The following is a 15,032-nucleotide window of genomic DNA, read 5'->3' as shown; positions in this document are numbered from 1 at the left end:
TGTTATCACTGACTCAATGGACATGAGTTTGAGCAAGCTCCCGGAGATGGTGAAGGACAGGGAACCCTGGTGTGCTGCAGTCCGTGGGGTCACAAAGAGTTGGACACTACTGAGCAACTGAACAACAAATTAACAATAGAGTGGTCAAATAAACTGTGAAAATACTTTGGAAAACTGCACAGCAACAAAAATAAATGAGCAATATATCAACATATGAATTTCAGAAAAATAATTTAGGGGGAAATAAGCAAGTCAAAGAAAAACACATAAAGATTCTGCATGTATGTTTTAAAATGGATGAAACAACAACGTATCTGCACCTTATGTGCAAATTCTTACTAAAATGCTTGGCTGAACTTAACAATGATCCCCAAGTTCAAACAAGAGAACACGGTAATTATTGCAGGACTTGAGAAATTCAAAATCAAGGGCAACCAGAGTAGAATGACTAAAGCCATAGTTGCAGACATAAGCATTTGTCCAAAATATTAGGGGAATCCTAAAACTGATTTTGGAAGTGAATGTCGGCTAACTGATACACATAGCATCAGCAGACGTCTGTCAAACTTCGGCTTTTCTGTTACTCATTCTTTCAAACAAAAACAAAACCCAGTCTCCAGTCTGAGCCTTTGCAGTGTTTAGTTAATACAAAATATGCAGTAAACTGTAATATGAAGCTGTTGGATGAAAATTGTGATCAATGTAGAAAACAAAGGCCATTTATTGTTCTTGTTTTGTAAGCTGACTTCATAATAGTATTTTCAGATTCTACCCTTTTTGTCTTAACAAGACAAACTTTAGTATCACTTGATATGTTTGTGTCTGTTTTGATTTAGAAATTTAGTTAATGGGACGAACAGAATTCTAAGAGTTTGTCTACCTATCAATACTATTAAATTGTTTTTCTTAACATGAAGCAGGATATATTTTTGAAACAGAGGCAATAATCACATTTTCTCATTTCTAAGACTACTGGAGTATAAAATGTGTTATTAATTTATGACAGTTTAAAAAAAACAGTTTTTCACATTAGAATTTTCATGCATTATAAGACATATCTCTGTTTCCAGAAATATTATGAAAAAAATGTGCATTTTATTTTCCTTACCCCCTCACATCCTACCTCTGGCAACCAAAAAAGGGCATTTTAGAACTGAGCTCTATCAGTTTTTGCTTCATGCATATTGAGGCTCTGTTGTTTAGTATGTACAAATTTAGGATTCTCTTTCCAATGGGTTGATTCTTTTATTACTAATTGTTGTTATTGTTAGTCATGCAGTGATGTTCACCAAGCTCCTCTGTCTGTGGGATTTCCCAGGCAAGAATACTGGAGTGGGTTGCTGTTTCCAGGGGACCAAGATCTCCAGGAGAGCTTTCTGACCCAGGGATCAAATCTTCTTGACCTGTCTCCTATGTCTCCTGCATCAGTAAGTTTCTTGTAAGCAGCATGTAGTTGGATCATTTTATTTAATCAGCTGAACAATCTCTGTCCTTTGATTGATATATTTTGTCTTTTGATTGATATATTTAGACCATTTACATTTAGGGTAATTAATAATATGTTAGCACTTAAGTAGGGCATTTTACTACTTGTTTCTCTTTGTTTTTTTTTTTTTTTCTTTTTTTTTTTAGAGACGGGGTCTCGCTATGTTGCCCAGGCTGGAGTACAGTGGCTATTCACAGGCGCGATCCCACTACTGATCAGCCCGGGAGTTTTGACCTGCTCCGTTTCCGACCTGGGCCGGTTCACCCCTCCTTAGGCAACCTGGTGGTCCCCCGCTCCCGGGAGGTCACCATATTGATGCCGAACTTAGTGCGGACACCTGATCGGCATAGCGCACTGCAGCCCAGAACTCCTGAGCTCAAGCGATCCTCCAGCCTCAGCCTCCCGAGTAGCTGGGACTACAGGCGCCCGTCACCGCGCCCGGCTCTCTTTGTTTTTTATGGATTTAGTTTCTTCTCTTTCTCTTTTCTTGTTTTCCTGTGAGCTATTTGGGCAAATGTTTTAAAATTCCATTTTGATTCACTTGTGTTTTTGTGTATTATCTCTTTTTCTAGTTTTCATAGTGACAACTCTAGTTTTTAAAATATACACAGGTGACTTATCACAGTCTACTGGTATCAACATTTTACCATTTCAAGTAAAGACTGAAAACTTCACTTCCATTTAGGTCCCTTTAGCTTCCTCACTTTTAAATATCACTGTCTTAAGTATGTTGTTTAATTACTAAGTCGTGCCCTCCTCTTCTGTGACCCCATGGACTGTAGCCTGCCAGGCTCCCCTGTCCATCGGATTTCCCAGGCGAGAATACTGGAGTGGGTTGCCATTTCCTTCTCCTGGGGATCTTCGAAACCCAGGAATTAAATCAGCATCTCCTGTGCCCCCTGAGTCTCCTGCATTACAGGTGGATTCTTTATCTCTGAGCCACTGGGGAAGCCCTGTCTTAAATATGAGACAGTGTTATAATTTTTCATCGAAGTATCCACTTTGGTTTATAAAATTCATAAGGAAAAAAATAGTCTATTGGATACAGATTTCTGCTCTTTCCTTTGTTCCTTCTCTTCTGGTGCTCTAAGAGTCCTTCTTTTATCATTTCCTTTTTGTCTGAAGAAAGTCCTTTAGCCAATCTTTAATGGTAGGTTGGCTGGCATTAAATTTGTTTTTCTTTGTATGCAAATATTACTTATCTCTTTATTCTGAAGGACAGTTTCACTGGATATATTTTTTGAGGTGGACAGTTCTTTCCTTTCAGCTCTTGAAAAATATTGTGCCACTTCTCTTTGGCCTCCATAGTTTCAGATCAGAAATCTGCTGTAATTTAAATTGCTGTTTCCCCTACAGGTAATGTGTTATTTCTCTCTAGATGTTTTAAAGATTTTTTTTGTCTTTATTTGTTTTTAAAAGTTTAATTATGAAATCTTGGCCCAACTTTTTTTGAGTTTATCTTGTTTGGGATTTACTCAGCTTCTTGGATCTGTAGGTTTGTGTCTTTTGGTGACTTGAGGGAGTTGCCGGTAATCATTTATTTAGATACTCTTCCAACACCACTCTTTTCTTATTGTCTCAAGATCCCTAAGTCTCTATCTGTGTGTCTCTGTGTGTGTGTATGTATATATATTCAGGCTATTTTGTCTGTGTTGGCAAGATCGGGTAAATTCTACACTTTTGTTGTAAAATTTACTGACTCTGTCTTCTGCTATCTCCATTCTACTATTTAGTCCATGCAGTGAGTTTTTTTATTTCTAATTTCCACTTGATTTTTTAAATATGATTTTCCTTTCTTTGCTGAGATTTTTCTATTTTTTCACTTGTTCCAAGAGAATTTTTAATTGATTGTTTAAGCATTTTTATGATTACTATGTTAAAATCTTTGTCAAATAATTCCAAAATGTAACTCATTGTTGATTTCAGTTGATTGTCATTTCTCATTCGGGTTGTGACTTTCCGTGTTCTTTCTATGACAGATAACTTTCTAGTTTATCCTGAATATTTTTATCTATTATGTTAGGAGACTTTGGATTTCATATAAATCTTTTATTTTAGCTGGGAGTCATGCTATTTAAGGTTAACATATATGGATTCTGTCCTACTTTTGTGGGCTTTTATTTCACTGGGAGTTTAATTCTCAGATTCTTTATCAAAGCAACATACTCTTTGGTATATTCTTATATTATGTAATAATAATAACAGTATAAATAACAGTGTTATTTTGGTCTTATTGGTTAATCTGTTGCCACTGAGGTTCCACTAGTTTCTGCTGGTGCTTCCTGAGGGGAAATAAGGGATTTCTTTGGGCCTGGCTTCCAGGTATGTCTCAGTTGATGAGGGTGTGTTGGGGCCCTTCTCTTGGTGCCTCTGGACTATTCTGGTGTCTCTGGGTTAGGGAGGATGGACTTAGACTACAGGGACAAGAAACTTCCAGGGACTGGGCTGCTTTTGTAGCTGAGTGCATCTCACTGACACCAAGTCCCTCTTGCCTGAGACTCAGTCCTGGTGGGAGAGGAGAAGACTTTTCCTCACTGCTTACTGTTCCTGAACCTCTCAGTCAATGCCCTTACAGCTTTTTTTGATCTCACCTGATGTTGTCAGAGGGCGTCTCATCAGTTCAGGGGCATTACCTTCTGTTGTTGGGTCAGGTGTTGGGAAATGATGGTCTGTGTAGACTTCTTTCATTGGGTGAGGGGACATAAGACGTCCTTTTGCTGTGTTGTTTTTCAAGCCTTGAGGTTCTAAAGGAACTCCCCTTCTTCCTACCACATTCCAAAGTCCTTCTTCACTATTTCTTCTGCCATTTCTAGGGTGAGAGTTGTACCTAGCAAGGAGAAATAGGGAAAAATGGGTCTACACTATCTTGTCTGGATCAGAGGTCAACTGTACTCTTTGAAACAATTTACTGTATTTCTTTATTACTAGCTTTTGACTCCTTCTAGAACCTGCTTACATTACAAAGACTCAAATGTACTTTTTCTCTTTTTTAATTTAATGCTATTTTTCATTAAACACACGGCTAATTATCTATTTTTTCTTATACATATTTTCTTGTATATATTTTTCTTATATACAATACTGAATGAGTTTGATTATTGGCCTTGTGAAAGAACAAAATAGATTTGTCCACATTTTCAGAAAATAAAAGCACACTCTGTCAAAAATTATGGCTCTCTGCTAGCCTCAAAAAGTGCCTACTTTTAACCATCAAAGTTGATGTCAGATCCTTTTGATATTCAGCTTAACTGTGTTTCCTAAACATCTCTAACTCTCTTATGTAAAGTTGTCCTTTAGCTCATGATTCAGTGATTCTTTAATATCCGGATACCACAGGTACTTTCAAAGCCACTCACCATAAAAGAAGGAAACAAAAAAATCCCTCTTTAGAATTATTTAGTCATTTTACTCCTTTCAACAGTTTCCACGTGCAATATCTTATTTAAGCTGAAAGAAAAAGCTTTGGAATAGAAACGCGTTTCAGTAAATATTTTCACCTTTTTTCTTAGTTCAAGTTAAAGAATAAACTCTGTACTGTGTAACTGCCGTCTGTGGCAGATGTTCTCACTGCCTATCAAAATTCTTTCCTTCCTTAATATTAGGAAGCCCAGTTTTCAGCTAAGTTGTTTGCTGCCTGAGTACATAAATGCATTAGAAATATTTAAAGCACTCATAGGATCAAGTAACTGGCCTTGGAGCCTATCTGAAAGCTTTGTAGAAATTTCCCTTTTCTTTACTTGCTTTCTTTGTTACCTTTTCTTATTTTCCTTTGGAACACTTAATATCAACACCTTCCCTTTTTATCCACCTTTCTGTTTTTACTGTACTACTCATGCCTTATAATGTATGCAATTTCTTTTGAAGATATAGTTTCTGGTTGAATACTAGTCCACACAAAGCTCCCCTATTCTTGGAGCATGAGGCTATGAGGCTACGACAAGTGAGAGGGTCAAAGTGGGCAGCATAGATGGGAGGAATTAATTTTTCTTCATGAACTCTGATTTATTCTCATAATCCCAACAATATTTTTCCAACCAGGACATCAGGGCATGTTAGTTATCTGCAAAGATATCTCTGTGTATTGCTTTATCATGAACACTAGATGATTTGACTTAAACAATGGGAAATCATGGCAGACAAAAGAAATAATTTGGGAAATCATGTAGAGAATGAGAAATATGAATGGAAAGCTCAATGTGGATGTAAAGGGTTTAAGAGAATAGATAGTGTGTCTTGGCAAATTTAAGGTATGTGAGACACACCACCAAACTTCACCAGTATTTTATAAACCATGAAATTATATTATTAGCTCTTCTATCCTTTTTGCCTTTGTTTGGTTTGGGTTTGTTTTCTTTTTAAATAAACTCATCTTCCATACCCTGAAAAGATATCACACCAATTTTTATATGCTCTACGCATTTTTTTTCTTTGTCCTGAGTAGCAAAAAGGTGTTTATAACTAACCCTTCTATTGTGACCTGATCCATTTGGATATGTTGCTAAACAAAGCTTTTATATTGCTCTCCAGGATAGATATTTCTGTAGAAAATGCTCAAAATAAGAGATAGTGTACTAAGACTGAATTATGACCTTACACCTATTAAAAACGTTGAGTGCCAACATTCATAGGTGAGGGTACCAAATTGTTTTAAAATCCATTTATATCATTAAACGTTTCCTTCATGGGAAAAATTGGTAGTTGTAGTTACACTAAATAGAATGGAGCAAAGAGAACCCTTTGTAAGCCAAGTGCCTGAATTCAATTCAACAAATGCCACCATCTTCAAATAACACTTATGAAGTACACAAGTGTTTGAGGTCTGGACTCTGTTTATGAAGAGAAAAAAAGACATATGTTCGAAAGAAGATGTGAGGTGTTCCCGGGCTTTTGTCATTTAAGCGATACGCGTGCGAGGTGTAAATGAAACTTTATTGATAAAACACTTCTTCGTTCATTTACTTCATAGAGGATTTTAGGCTCTTCTGATCCTTTTCCTACACAAGTCGGAATACAGTGAAAATCCCAGGCGTGCATGAAAACAGCGGCAGGGCCTCCACTGGGTTCCAGGCGCGCTGAGCAGCCTGTTTACAATCAGGGGCCGTTTGGAACGCAGAGCAGAGCCTCTCGCTCTATCTCACAGAATGGCCCCAGTTGCCCCAAGCCAGGCCTGTGTGGCTCACACAGTACCCTCTTTATGAGCCTAGGGACGGAATTTCAACGAGGGGCGCTGAGGTATGTTTTTCCACAAGTGGCATCTGGCTCCAGGATTGGTTACGTGAATGGCCCAGCAGCTGGTTAGGCCTGTGGTTTCTGCTAATTAGGCTGAGGTTGTGCTGGCTGCCTCCTTGGGCTTTCAGAGTCCAGCCAGCTTTTCGTCATCCTCACAACTCTAAAGATGGCCTCAACGTGTGTGTGGTAGCGTCCTGGGGCCTTTGAACTCGGTGCGGGTACCTGTCTTATTGTGGACACAGTGGATATTTATTCCCTGGCCTACACTTATCCACTAATGATGGGTCAAGTCATTTGGATTTCAAATACAGTAATAATTAATCCTGAGGAAGTTTAGCCTAAGTACAGGTTTCCTTTCCCTTAGAACCAACTGTTTCTCCCCCGAAAGCAAGAAAATGTTTTCTTAAAAAATTAAAAATACTTCTCTGTTCATCCGTCTCTGTCATGCTTCTTCTTTGTGTATTTATCTTTGTGGATACAGAGCCGCTCTGGATGTTTGAGGGATGTATATGTTTGTGTATGGGTGCATGTATATTTATAAACAGGGGTTTGCTATAAGGGGAAAGAAGGATTCCTGGTAGAAGTGTGGCCGGAAGGGCCCACTTCCTGCAGTAAAGGCCTCTGGACCACACAGAGAACAGCCTCATCCAGTCCTTCTCCCCACTTTCTCCGCAGTTCAGAAAGGCACCAACGTAGAAATCTTCTCTCACGTGATGGGCAAAGCATCACCAGAGTATAACCATGCCCTCTGTCCCTGCTTCTGGTGGATTCTGTGCCCCCAAGAGCTTGGGGCAGTCACAGAGATAACATCTGGAAGAAAGAGAACAGGATCAGAAGCCCAAACACAGGCTTCTATTTCCAGGACTACCCTCTGACAAAGGAGATGCTCAAGGACACTTCCCTTCAATTGCACTGCTTCCCATTTTCCCAGTCTATGTGAGATGGTGATAAGGAAGTCAAATGTGTGGGCGTCTTATCTCATAGGGTCTATTAGACTTTACTGTGAAATTGTCTCTGGTGAAAGTCTGAGAAAAGAATTGAGAAAGTGCAATTTAAGAAGTTCTATCCAGAAGAAATTCTTAAACCCTTGACTTGAAAGGATGAGTTGTGGTTAGAAGGCTATGTCAGATTGTATCAAAATTGGATCAATTCTTACAGACTCATGGTTATCAGAGGGAAGAGAGGGGGTGTGGGAAGGGATAAATTAGGAGTTTGGGATTAACATATACACACTATTATATACCAAATAGATAAGCAACAAAGACCTACTGTATAGCCTAGGTCGCTATATTCAATATCTTGTAATTGCATATAATGGAAAAGAATCTGAAAAAGAATATATATATTCTTATATATGTGTGTGTGTGTGTGTATGTGTGTATAACTGAATCACTTTGCTGTACACTTGTGACTAAATTGTAACTGTAAATCAACTATGTTGTTTAGTCGCTAAGTAATGTCTGACTCTTTTGTGACCTCATAGACTGTAGCCCACCAGGCTCTTCTGTCCACGGGATTTCCCAGGGAAGATTACTGGAGCAGGTTGCCATTTCCTTCTACAAGGGATCTTCTCAACTCAGAAATCAAATCTGCGTCTCCCGCATCTCCTGCAACAATAGGCAATTTCTGTACCACTGAGCCTCCAAAATTAAAAAACAGAAAGATCAATTATACTTCAAATTTCAAAAAAGAGTTGCAAAAATTATTGGATCAATTTTTCATCACGGGAACATAGAAATTTTTGCTAACGATGTCAAAACACTGTTGGCTTAGCCATACAGTCCCCAAAGCCCCGCATTTTACACTGTCCCTTCCTCTGCCATTTCTTTCTTGTCCTCTATGGCTAGCCATATAAACTAAAACTCACTAGCAGGAAAAATAACCAATCAATCAAACAAACAAAAAACCCCTGTATATTTCTTTCTTGGAAACCTTCCACCTTCGCTGACTTCTATTTTTTGTCCTCTTAAGTTACTATTAATATGTAGCTTCAGGTTTAGTCCTGCACCAATCTTGAAGCAGGATTCTGCACTTTTTTGCAATTCATACTCCCTGCATCCACCTCCCCTCAACCAAAACTCATCCCAAAGCATCAGTGAGCAATGTAGCATTTACAAAGACTTCATAGATGAAATAGATGAAGATGTTTACATACCCACAATAAATGACCTAAAAAAAACCACCATTAGACAACTTTTTCCCAATAAAATATGTTTAACCTCTGACTCAATTATCCCTTCTCACCCAAATTCCTATCCTTGCTCCCCTAGCATACTTCATCTCCTTCAGTAAGTCTAGGTACTGGTCTGAGGCTTTCTTTAACCCTGCAATAACTTATCATGTTTGTTTTCTGGGAATTCAGTTCAGATGGGTGCTGGAATCTATTATTACTAGGAAAGTCTGTGTGCATTTCTTCCCAACCCCCAATTCAGTGATGTTGATAACTTAAAATTGGCTGTGGTGGGAAATCAGGGGAATTAGAGACGCTGCACATCAAGACTTGCCCTTCCCCCCAGAAAGGCAGGTGTTAAACACCCACCCACACACAACTGGGTGACTTACAATGTGTGTGATGCCAAGTGCGGTGTGGCACTCAGCAATCAAATGCTCCTGCTCATTTTTGCCTTGTCAGTGCATCAGCTGAATAGCAGCCCAGTTATTTCAATAAAGCAGGTGTCTCCTTGCAGAAGAATGTTCCTCCCAACTTCTGAGTTGTTTGCTGTTTCTCCAAGTCTTCCAGAATTGCTTTTATAAAAGTGCCAGGGGAAAAAAATTGTACTATACATCTTTAAAAAAAGAAAACACAAAGCTTATTTTAAAAAAGCAAAAAAGTGCATCACAATGTTATTTGTAAAAATAAAATTGAAAGCAACCCTAATATCCATTAAAGAAATTGGTAAATAAATGATAGCTTATATATATATATATATATATATATATATATATATATGTATATATATATATAGAGAGAGAGAGAGAGAGGGATTATTTAAAGTGTAAGTAATGAAAAAAATTTAACAACATCTTACTAAGTTTTTAAAAAGTGATTTAAAGTTGTTTTTTGGTGAGGGTGAGATTCATCTTTTGAGAAAATAGTTTGGTATTCAATATGCTTTATCTTTTGCAAGTTTTACATTGCATATTAGCTACCATCTTTATTTTAAAAGGACTCCTGCATTGTAATTAAGATAATGAGTAAAAGTAACAAAGAAACTTGGGCAAATTCAATCAAAATTCCAATTTTAGAAATATTAAAATGTGAAAAGTAATGTGTTTCTTAGAGTCCAGGAAATGCAGCATAATTGAGTTGAAGCCAGAAAATAAAGAGAGGCAGACAAATTGAGACAGACCTGGAGATTTGAAAAAGCAGCTAAGTCTGTACGGCTGACATGGAGATGTTCTGCCTAATCTCCTTATAGATTTCTTTGTACTTCCAGGAAAGAGCTGGACAAAAGTAATCTCTTACCTAATTAGGTGAGAAAGCATATGTAGGAAACATTTGATAAGAGAGTTAGCATTTACACTTAGAGTGGAAGAAAAGAGGATTTGATATAAAGAAAAAGCTCAGATGTTCCTGAATCAGACAACTCAGGAATCTAGTTTAATTTATAATTAGGATAATAGAGTGACACAAAGTAGCATTTCAAATAAGATCAACAAAGGAATTGAAAGTTGTAGCAAAGTGGGGTGGGGGGGAACAGAATGTTTCCAAAGTGAATTGAGCTGCTTTTTAAATCTTTATTAGACACATCTCATCCTTAAAATACAGACTTTTTAAATGTTACTACAGTCAATTATTTTAGTAAAATCTATTTTTTTAATTTTTTTTTTTAATTTTAAACTGATAAAAATCTGGTGTTTCTCAGAATGTGCAGTTATGGTTGTGTGTCTGTCTTAGTCCATTCAGGCTACTATACCAAAATATCTCAGATAAGATAACTTATAAACAAAAATTTATTTCTCACAATTCTAGAGGCTAACAAGTTCAAGATCAAGGCACCAGCATAGTCATATTCTCTGGTGAGCACCTTCATCCTGGTTCATGGCTGCTGGGTCTTGACATGGTGAAAGGTGCTGGGAATCTCCCTGGAGCCTCTTTCATAAAGGAATCAGGCCCATTCCTGAGGGTTCTATCCTCATCATCTAAGCACTTTCCCAAGGTCCCCCTTCCTCAAACCATCATCTTCTGGGATTAAAATTTCAACATATTTTAGGGGCAATACAGATACTCAGACCATAGCAGTGTCAGATCACATCCTTTGGATTTATCAAGTCAGTGCCTTTCCTAATCAGAATATACATGTTTGTTGCAAACATTATTTCTATTTGCTTTCCATTTTCTTAATTATTTGTATAAACATTTAGGTTAACTGTTTGCATAGATTTTCTCCTTTTTTCTCTTTTTAATTTAGAAGCTTTGACAAGGTGTTAAAAGATTTTCTGTGTTTGAATCTATCCATACTTTATTTCTGGCTTGCCTGGTGGCTCAATAGTAAATAATCTGTCACTAATGCAGGAGATTCAGATTCGACCCCTGGGTTGGGAAGATCCCTTGTAGGAGGGCATGGCAACTCACTCTAGTGTATTTGCCAGAAAAATCCCATGGACATAGGAGCCTGGCTGGCTACAGTCTATGGGGTCACAAAGTGATGCATGCACACACACACACACACACACACTTTATTTCTTCCACTGATTTTTATCCCATGAAAAATGTTCCCCACTCAGATTAGAAATGTATCAGACCCAAACTTTTATTTTAGAAGAATTTGTAAATCACAATATTATCTAGAGACACGGTACCCTTTCCATTTTCAGATGGTGGGAAATTTATCCTCTTGATTGCTGCATACCCAGTGCCAGGTAGATTGCTAACAAAAGCTTATGGAAGAAAGTAATCTTAACCAGTAAGCACAGTTTAAAGATATTTGCAAGAAGTCTCCAATCTTGCCGTAAAGTAACAGAAATTTGAGGAAAAGGAGGGGGACAACAGACTTGAATCATCAGCAGCACCAACATTGTTTTTCTTCTCTTAGTTCCTGTGGTCTCTTTTCTTCCTAAATCAGGTTTAGATTTCTCTGCATAGATTTGAAGATTCTGAAAAACCAATTTGTCCCCTCCTTTGCATTTTCCCTCAGCTTCCACTTTAATTAAACACCCCACTCAACCCCACCCCAATCTCTTCACTGCCCTTGTCTTGATTTCTTTTTTTAATTAATTTTTATTATAGTGTTTTACAATGTTGTATTAGCTTCTACCGTACAGAAAAAAATGACTCAGCTACACATACTGTATATTCCCCCCCTTTTGTACTTTCTTCAAGTTCAGGTTAATGCAGAGAATCAAGCAGAGTTCTCTGTGCATTACCAGGGTGTTCTCATTATTTATCTCTTTTATGCATTGTATCAATAGTGTATATATGCCAATCCCAATCTCCAATTCCTTCCACACCCCCTTTACTCTTTGTATTCACATGTTTGATCTCTACATCTGTGTCTCTATTTCTGCTTTGCAAATAAGATCATCTATACCATTTTTCTAGACTCTACATGTATGTGTTAATGTATAATACTTGTTTTTCTCTTTCTGACTTCACTCTGTATGATACCCTGTCTTTGCTCCTTTTCCTTCTTCACTGGGGAGGGCAAAGGGGGTGGGGGAAATCCCCGTCTGCCTCTCTAACTAATAATAACCAGCCACCAAAGCCTACTTCCATTCCCATGCTGCTAATTCTCTAAATAATCCTTTTAGCAATTTAATCACTTTTAAAATCATTGACTTTGTATTTTTTTTTAATGTCCATTCTCCTTTGGTCTAATTCTTTTATTCACTTTAATTGCTTACCAATTACTTGCCTTGGCTTTTTAAAGACAGATAATCATATGAGAAATTAAGATAATTAAGAAATTAGGATCGCCTCTGCTTTCCGGAGTGAATTATCTAGTTTAAGCTTAATATCTGAATCAATTGGCTAAAACTTCCAAATAGTCCTCAATGATGGAGGCAATAATGATATCCCTACCTTTTTTTCTGATATTAATGTGAATAGGAATGTGTCAGGTGCCTTGAGGTATATATTATTGTAGAGAGAAAGGATTTCTCTTTCTGTGTGCATGCTGAGTCACTTCAGTCATGTTTGACTCTTTGTGACCCTATGGACTTGTAGCCTGCCAGGCTTCTTTGTCCATGGGATTCTCAGGGCAAGAATACTGGTGTGGATTGCCATGCCCTTCTCCAAAAGCATTTGTTCTTGCTTGACTATATCTTTATTATATATGTGTGTATCTTAAAAGCAGATGGGGATTCTCCAGGCAAGAATACTGAAGTGGGTTGCCATGCCCTCCTTCAAGAGATCTTTCCAACCCAGGGATTGAACCCAGGTCTCCCACATTGCCGGCAGATTCTTCACCATCTGAGCCACCAGGGAAGCTCAGGAATACGAGTGGGTGTCCTATACCTTCTCCAGGGGATCTTCCTGAACCAGGAATCGAACCTGTGTCTATTGTGTCTCCTGCAGGCAGGTTCTTTACCAGTTCTTTACTGGCGGCACTTGGGAAGTCCTGTATTAGTTGATAGCCCCTCATATATAGAAACTATTAATAGTGTATTTGGGGCTTCCCAGATGGTGGTAGTGGTAAAGAACCCAACTTCCAGTGCAGGAGAAGGAAGATGCGAGTTTGATCCCTGGGTTGGGAAGATACCGTGGAAGAGAGCATGTCCACACACTCCAGTATTCTTGCCTGGAGAATCCCATGGATAGAGGAGCCTGGTGAGGTGCAGTCCATGGGTTCGGAAAGAGTAGAACATGGTTGAAGTGACTTAGCACATACACAGGCATTCAATAGTGTCTTATCTAGCACTTCACTTTTGGGGCACTGTCTGAGGGGGACTGAGCAAAATCAGATTGGGAAGCACGCCTGTCCTCAGTGCCTAGCAAGTGGCTCAAACAGGCCTGGTTCACTATATTCTGTCATCTTTAATCTTCTGTTGTTATGGGTAAAGAAAGTGAACAATGGTAAACTGACATGACTGTGGGATGGGACAGGGCTGGGGTGGGACATTGACCTTCTTCCTTGTCTCCTGCATTGGCATCTTTGGGGAGAGCAGGGTGTCCCCCGGGTTGCTGCATCTCTTTATGTTCCTCCATGAGCTTCCACTCTCTGATTTATTCTGTCAACAAGGAACTGTCACAGCAGTGACCCAGTTACTCCGGAGTTTGCTGGAGTCAAAGTGACTTGCAGCCTCCCTGGACCCACTGATTTTACTCTCTTGGTGGGTGTTCAGACCAAACCTACACCTTATGCAGGAGATGATGTCTCCAATCAGCTGTAAATAGCAACAAAGCTAAGCCTGACTTGAGGGGACATTTGAATGGAAAGCATGAGAGACCACAGTACTAACAGAATTGCCCTTCTTTCCTCTTTTGTTCTTTTTCTTCCTTTCCTCCCTCCCTCCCTGTCTTCCTGTCCCATTCATTTCCCTACTTCCCTTCCTTCCTTTCTTCATTCTTGCCTTCCTTCCTCCCTTCTCTCTCTCTCCTTCTTTCCAGATACTCCTACCAGAGTCCTGCCATGGAAAATACAGAATTTCTCCTTGCACACTGATAATGTGCAGGGGTAGATTTTAGCGCACTTTGAACAGATTTGAGTGTAACTACACGATCAGTACAAGGTGGACACTGACACTTCATCAATACAGCCTGGTGACCACTGAATTTAAGATGCCCCATTTTTTTTTCACAGATTTGAATTTAACAAAACAGTGAAATAAAAAATGAACAAAAAATGTAAGAGACAAAGAAAGAAAAAAGGAAGAAAGAGAGGGAATAACATGATATTCATCTTGTATAATATTTAGCTTATATTATATTATATCTAGCAAAGTCAGACCATTAAGGAAAACTTACAGTCAATCAATGACCATCATTTTTCAGAAGAAAGAACACCAAAAAGTAGAAAAATAAGAAGTATGTGTAGTGAAGCTACTGATAGCCTTTACAAAGTATCTGTTTACATTTAGGAGAAAAACAAATCCCTCCCTTGCCCTTTGTTCCTCTCCTAACTTCTGCTGCACACTGGCGAACATTCTATACAGGCTAAGGCTGATCATTGGACTGGCTTTTAAAATCTCAGGCAGCCAGGAATGTTAGGAGCAAGGTTCTTGACTCTGAAGGTTGGTGACCCAGAGAAGAACCAAAGGAATGTCTGTAGGGCATTGAATTCAAAGTATCTTTAAGTGTAAGAAGGGAACATGAAGGGAAATGGATCCTGATGTAATGTCAGGCAATATGCATCTGCCTTAGGGGCAGAGTCTTTAA

At 38.5% G+C, this 15,032-nt stretch overlaps 1 long non-coding RNA gene across 1 annotated transcript; it reads right to left on the bottom strand.

Annotated features, from left to right (window-relative positions):
• Positions 1-1,713: 1,713 nt before the first annotated feature.
• LOC122693327 lies at positions 1,714-7,579 on the bottom strand. Its single transcript, XR_006340872.1, has 2 exons — positions 7,524-7,579; positions 1,714-1,861 (listed from the first exon to the last, which is right to left on the bottom strand). It is a non-coding gene; the product is annotated as an uncharacterized LOC122693327 (long non-coding RNA).
• Between the last annotated feature and the right edge of the window lie 7,453 nt (positions 7,580-15,032).

Source organism: Cervus elaphus, chromosome 5, assembly GCF_910594005.1.
Source record: "Cervus elaphus chromosome 5, mCerEla1.1, whole genome shotgun sequence".
Lineage (NCBI taxonomy): Eukaryota > Metazoa > Chordata > Mammalia > Artiodactyla > Cervidae > Cervus > Cervus elaphus.
Note: the sequence above shows the minus strand (reverse complement) of the source record. Positions and strands in the feature narration are given on the sequence as shown.